Source organism: Pteropus vampyrus, unplaced genomic scaffold (genome assembly GCF_000151845.1).
Source record: "Pteropus vampyrus isolate Shadow unplaced genomic scaffold, Pvam_2.0 Scaffold36, whole genome shotgun sequence".
NCBI classification, from domain to species: domain Eukaryota; kingdom Metazoa; phylum Chordata; class Mammalia; order Chiroptera; family Pteropodidae; genus Pteropus; species Pteropus vampyrus.
Genome location: NW_011888817.1, coordinates 12,836,619 through 12,842,402, shown reverse-complemented (window position 1 = coordinate 12,842,402; position 5,784 = coordinate 12,836,619).

The following is a 5,784-nucleotide window of genomic DNA, read 5'->3' as shown; positions in this document are numbered from 1 at the left end:
ATTCCCTTCGTCCTATTCTGTGACCCCACGATCCTTACTTGCATCTCCCCTGTCACCACCTCTGACCTTAGGCCTCAATCATTTATCCTCATGGATTCCACCTGTGGCCCTTCCCGTGTCACCTCAGCCCTTCTCGGCTTCCCCATGACAGTGGGTCACCAGTAACACTTGTTGAAAAAGAACAAAGTGTTTTCCCTTAAATTATCTGAAAAATTGTTTCTATTTTTTGCTCAGTGGTACGTGTGCAGACAGAGGCACAGCCCTGCCTCCCCGCCACACCCCTGCCCTTCTGTCCTGGCCTCTGGTCACAGGAGCAAGAACCTGTGATAATAACCAAGATAATAACCATCTAGCTGAGGGCTCCTGACTCCTTGTGGCACATCCCACACATTGGCTCTCTCAGGGGGCACCTGGGAGAAGAGTAGTATAAAAAGCCATCTGGGGCCCCAGCCTAGCTGCTGTGTCATGCTCCTCTCTTCCCTGGGACAGTAAAGTCACCACTAAAGGCCCAAGTCCCCTGACTTGGCCCAGGGAACCTCCTGCACTTGGCAGAGAGAGCCAGCGGGCCATGTCAGATTCTCTTGTATCCCTGAAGAACAACCATCAGAATCTTGCTTTCTTCCCCATCCCCTGGTTCTTATCTGTCCTCAAGCTGCTCAGTTTCTATAGGCTTCTCTGAGTGTCTCTGAGCATCCTGGTACTTGGAAGGGATGTACATTCATGCTTGAGATCAAAGGGACTCGGCTGGCTGAGTCAATAGAAGGAAATGAAGCCAAATCGGAGCAATGAGGCTGTGTCCACTGGCAAGTGTCCCCACTTGCCCATTTACCCAAACCAACCCAACCCAACCTAGGTGGAGTGAAGGAGCTGGGACTAACTGATTGGCAGACCTGGTTCCCCATCACACCGTCCTCCTAGTACCTCAGAGGTGACAGATAGTTGAGTCTGGCCCTTGCAGCCAGTCCTCCTCCATCCCTGGTCCAGAGATCCCACCCAAGGCTCCTCTTGCAGCTGCATGTCTGTCTTCTAGGATGCATGGTAGCATTCACAGCTAGGCAATTAGGCCTTGCTTGAAACCTCAGGATCCCAGCCTTCTGTGAGGCTTCTGAAGGCTCCCAGAAGACTCTGGGTCAGGGCGAGGACAGGGTGTTCTCTTTCTCAATGGGATCTCTTGAATTGTTTCTCAGTCCAGAGGCTGGGAAGTTCCCCTGGGGATGAGAAGATCCTGGACAGAGATGAAAAAGGAATGAGAATTATCACCAAGGTCAGGACCAAGAGGAAGCCCAGGTAGGTAGGGGTGGGGGCTTAATGGAGAGGAAGGAGCCTGGAGAAACATTCAAACCTGGCAGCAAGTCTGGAATACGAGCCTTAGGCTTCCCTTCCCCTTGGCAGCCAGCCAGCCCATGGCGTGAACACAGAAATTCCTACCCTACACACACAGACACTCAACCACCCTACTGCTTCTGTGGGCACACTCCATGCAGTGTTGGGTGGGGGAGGGGAGTAGAGAGATAGCTTCATGCGCATCATTCCTTCTGAACCCCTCCCCACTCCACTCACACACATCCCAGTGGGCCCAGGAGGACCTAGAGTGAGTGAGAGTGAGTGTGAGTGTGTGTGTGTAAACACACTGCCCTTCCTACCAGAGGCTCGCAGGACAGAGGGTTTCCTCCCACAGTCCATTCAGGGGTCCAAAATGTCCATGCAGCAGAGAGAGTTCATCATAGGACAACGTGCCCTGTCCATGTGCCTAGCACTCGTCTCAGAACCACACATGTATTCATTTAACCCTCACAACGACCCTGCAGGGCAAATACGATTATTATTCCCATTTTACAGACAGGAAACAGAGGCACAGAAAATTAGGTAGATTACTCAGGGATACTCAGATAGTAAGTGACAGTGTAGATGTAAAATCAGCCTGCCTGGCTCTAGAGTTTGTTTTCACTAGTCTTAGGTGAATGCTAGTAGTCCTGTGTACATGTGTGTGTACATGCGTGTGTGCAGCAGTATAGGCATGTTCCTGTACTGGCATGTTCGTGGGTGTGGGACTGGGGCCTCTCATGTGGGCCTGCCCAGCTGTGCTCGGTGAGGTCCTGAGGAACTGGTCTCTCCTTCCCCAGAGGAGCCTGGAGCTCTCTTCTGCTCAGGCTGCCTCTGCTTCTGCCCAGCTCTCCCTGAGACTAGTACTCAGCCTCTCTGTGCCCTCGCTGCCTGTGGTCTGTGCCTGTGCCCTCGCTGCCCGTGGATGAGACACCAAGGAGAAGAGGCACCAGGAGGAAGAGCAGTAAAAAAGCAGAAAAGGCACACTTGAACTCTGAGTGTTTGGGTGTAGGGGGGAATTGGTTTCTAGTACCTGCTGCAGCCGGAATTTTGGCCACTCCCAGCTCCATTCTGGGCACAAACATCAATGAATGAATGAACGAATGGACAAATTTCACATTTGGCAGTTGCTGGAGCATGGCAAGATAGGGGCTGTACTATCAAGGGTCTGCTAGACCATGAGGTGGGACTGGAACTGTCCCCATCAGAGCCCAGGTTTGACATCATGGGGAGTTGGGGGCCCAGTGTCCACTCCCCTCTGGGCCTTGGGCAGAGAGGCAGCATCTCTTCCCAAACAGCCTGCTGTCCTCATCTCCCCCGGGTCCTCCTCTTGAGTGTCGAGGGCACGTGCTCCTCTCCGCTCCCAGCCTGGCTGCCTGCCGCCTTGATTGTCTCGCGGGCAGAGATGCGCCATACCTGTGTGCCAGAGAGGCACAGGTGTGCCTGTGCCGCTCGCACAGCGTACACCTGCTGGAATCTTGGCGGAGGGTGGACTTGGGATGGGATCCACGGGAGAGACAGTCTGTGGCATAATTAAGAAGGAGCAAAACACAAAACAAAACAATGTTTTCCTTCCCCGCTCTTTTCTATCACTTGCCCTAATTATTTTCCCACTTTAAAATTCTACATCAACTTTAATTAAGCTGGCCTTCGGGCAGGGAAGTCTGGCAAACTTGGAGAAGTTCACTTGTTTATTTTCTTATCACTCAGTGATTGGATTTTCATGGCTCACTCTGTCTCTGTCTCTAAGGAGGGACGATGGCAGCCTCCTGCCCGCAGGGGGACAGGTGCAGACAAGAACTGCTCATTTCAGCCTCCAAGAGAGGCACTTCTCCAGAACAATCTACCATTGGCCAACTTATGCTCCAGTTTTGGCTTGCTTCCCCCTCCAACCCCTGCCTTCTGCTAGACCTTGCAAGGTCAGGGTGTGATAGAGGAGAGCAATTGTTAAGCGGCTGAGAGAGTGCTGAACTTGGAGTCCAGAAACTTGGGTCAAAAGCTGAGTTTTGCCATTTATTTGCTGGGCACAAGTCATTCGTTTCATCATTTGTTCATTCACTTGTTCATTCATTTGCTCATTCTCTCATGTATTCATTCATTCATGTATTTATCCACTCTCTCACTCATTCAATTGCTCATTCATCCACTCTCTCCACATACTGAGCAAAAATATGTGCCTACTCCTGCCATTAAGCCCACCCCGAGACTATTATTTGTGGGCAAGTTATTTGACTCTTCTGAGCCCATTTCTTCATCTAGGAGTTTCAAGGACAAAGAAATCATGTGAATGAGAGCCAATGTGGGTCCTGGCTCAGTGTGGTAGCATCATGTGGCACCTCTAAATTACATCCGTTATCAGACCTGGGCTCCAGGTCTTAATGGGCTTTGGCTTTTGCTATCAAGTCAAAGGCCCAGACCTCTCCGGGGTCAGGGATGTTATCTAATCCTAAAGGTTGTTGAATTTTGTGATAAAGTGGAGGACATAAGACCTAGGGGCTCTGAAAGAGACAAGAAACCTGGGTGGCTAACCAGGGACCTCGATACATTGCCGGAGCACACTGGGTTGCACCATGAAGTTGGCTGGTGTCTGAAGCTCAGCTTGAAAAGTGGCTGAGGACAGGAGAAGCGGGCAGGTGTCTGCTTGGTCTGGTGGGGAGGCAGCGGATGAATGGCAGAGTGAGCGAGTGAGTGAGTGAGTGAGTGAGTAACTGAGCAAGTAGGTGATTGAACAAAGGACTAAACATGAATTTATGAGTGAAAAACTGAGTGATTAAGAGTAGATGACTAAGTAAATGAATGAATGAATAAATGAATAAGTGAATGAGTGGATGAATGTGAGTGAATGAATAAGCGAATAAATAAGAAAATGTGAGCAACTATTATGCAAAAGATTGAATAAATGGATACACAAGTGAATGTCTGAATAAATTATTAAGTGATTAAAAGAATTCCTTAATTAGGGAATGACTGAATGAATGGATGAGTGGACAACTCGATAAAGGGCTTCATTTACTTCAGGCATCCCTCCCCTTCCCCTGTGGCAATAGAACACTATGACTTGCAGACCATCGGTGGCTGTTCCATTATGTATAGATATAAACAGGATTGCCATGTATCATTTACTCCTCTACCAGAATTGCACCCGAACTATTGAAACGCAGATGTCGGTAAAATAACATATCTCTGGTGGCTTGTCTACCTGTCTCCCTCACTGCTGAGAAATAACTCACAGCAGCAGGTTAAGCTGACAATAAACACAGGAATTGACTTCAGTGGGAATGAATTTGCTTGACTGTTGACAAAAATCTAAGGTGATGCAACCTTCACTGGTCTTCTTGCTTGCTCAGGTGACAGCTGGCTGCTGCTATGCTTCTTTCTTCTCAGGACAGGGATGAGGGACAAAGGCCCTAGGCAGATGAAAGCATTCCTATCCCTGGGCCCAGAGGCAAGTCACAGCGTCCTGAGAGGGCCAAGGCTTGGCTCTTGTGGTTGGCACAAACTTTGATGGGGAGAGAATTCTGTTAAGAGTGGATATGAGGAAAGCCTCTCTTCTTCCTCCTTGCTCAGGCAGTTAGCAAAGATCAGGCAGGGACTGGCAGCTGTCTCCGTCTAGTCCTGGCCCCCTTCCAGGACTGTCCCCCTATTCTCACCAAGGCTCCCCAGCACAGGTCTGCATAGCTGCTGCGTGCCGGCCAGTAGTGGGACACTTAGGGGAGTGGGCAGAGACCCCGGATTCCAGCATCCAGCCACTATCAGCAGCCTGCCCGCCCACAGGGCAGCCTGAAGGGAGATGAAGGTAGGCAGGCTTCAGCAGAGGGCACTCAAGTCCTAGGAATCTGCACTCAGCTAACCACACACAAGTGCTCCGTGGTTTCCGGGGAAGCTTAGATCATGAATCTCAGTAACTCGAGCCCAGGGCCTCATCACTCACCATGATTGTGGGGGGATTGAAAGCTGGAGTAGATTAGTCTAAACAAAACACGCACACAGGGGACTCATCCAAATGAGTCCCTTGGCCACCACTGGCGACCCCCTCCCATCCCCACAGAAACCAGGGAAGAGTTAGGGGAGGGGTCCTGGAGCGGCTGGTCAACTAGATTTTCTTCATTCCCCTACCCACACCTGTGAGCCAGTGAGAGACATGAATCTCCCTGGCAGCGACTTGGGCCAACTCAGCCATTTTCGTGGATGTTAATGAAATGCAGGAGCACTTGTCCTTTCAGACAGCAGCCCCTTTTATTTTGGAATGAAAAGCTGCATTAGTCTGAATGAGGTTTGGAGGCCTCATAAATCCAGGGCTGGCTGCCTCTTGGGGGAGCGAGGATCCCAGGCCTGGCTGGTGGTAGACTTGTTTACCAACAATTAGAAAAGCCAGGATTGGTGCCTCCCAATCCCCAGAGATACAGCTTGAGATCATGCCAGCCCTGGGTTCCTGCTGGTGGCAGGACAGCCTGGAGAGGC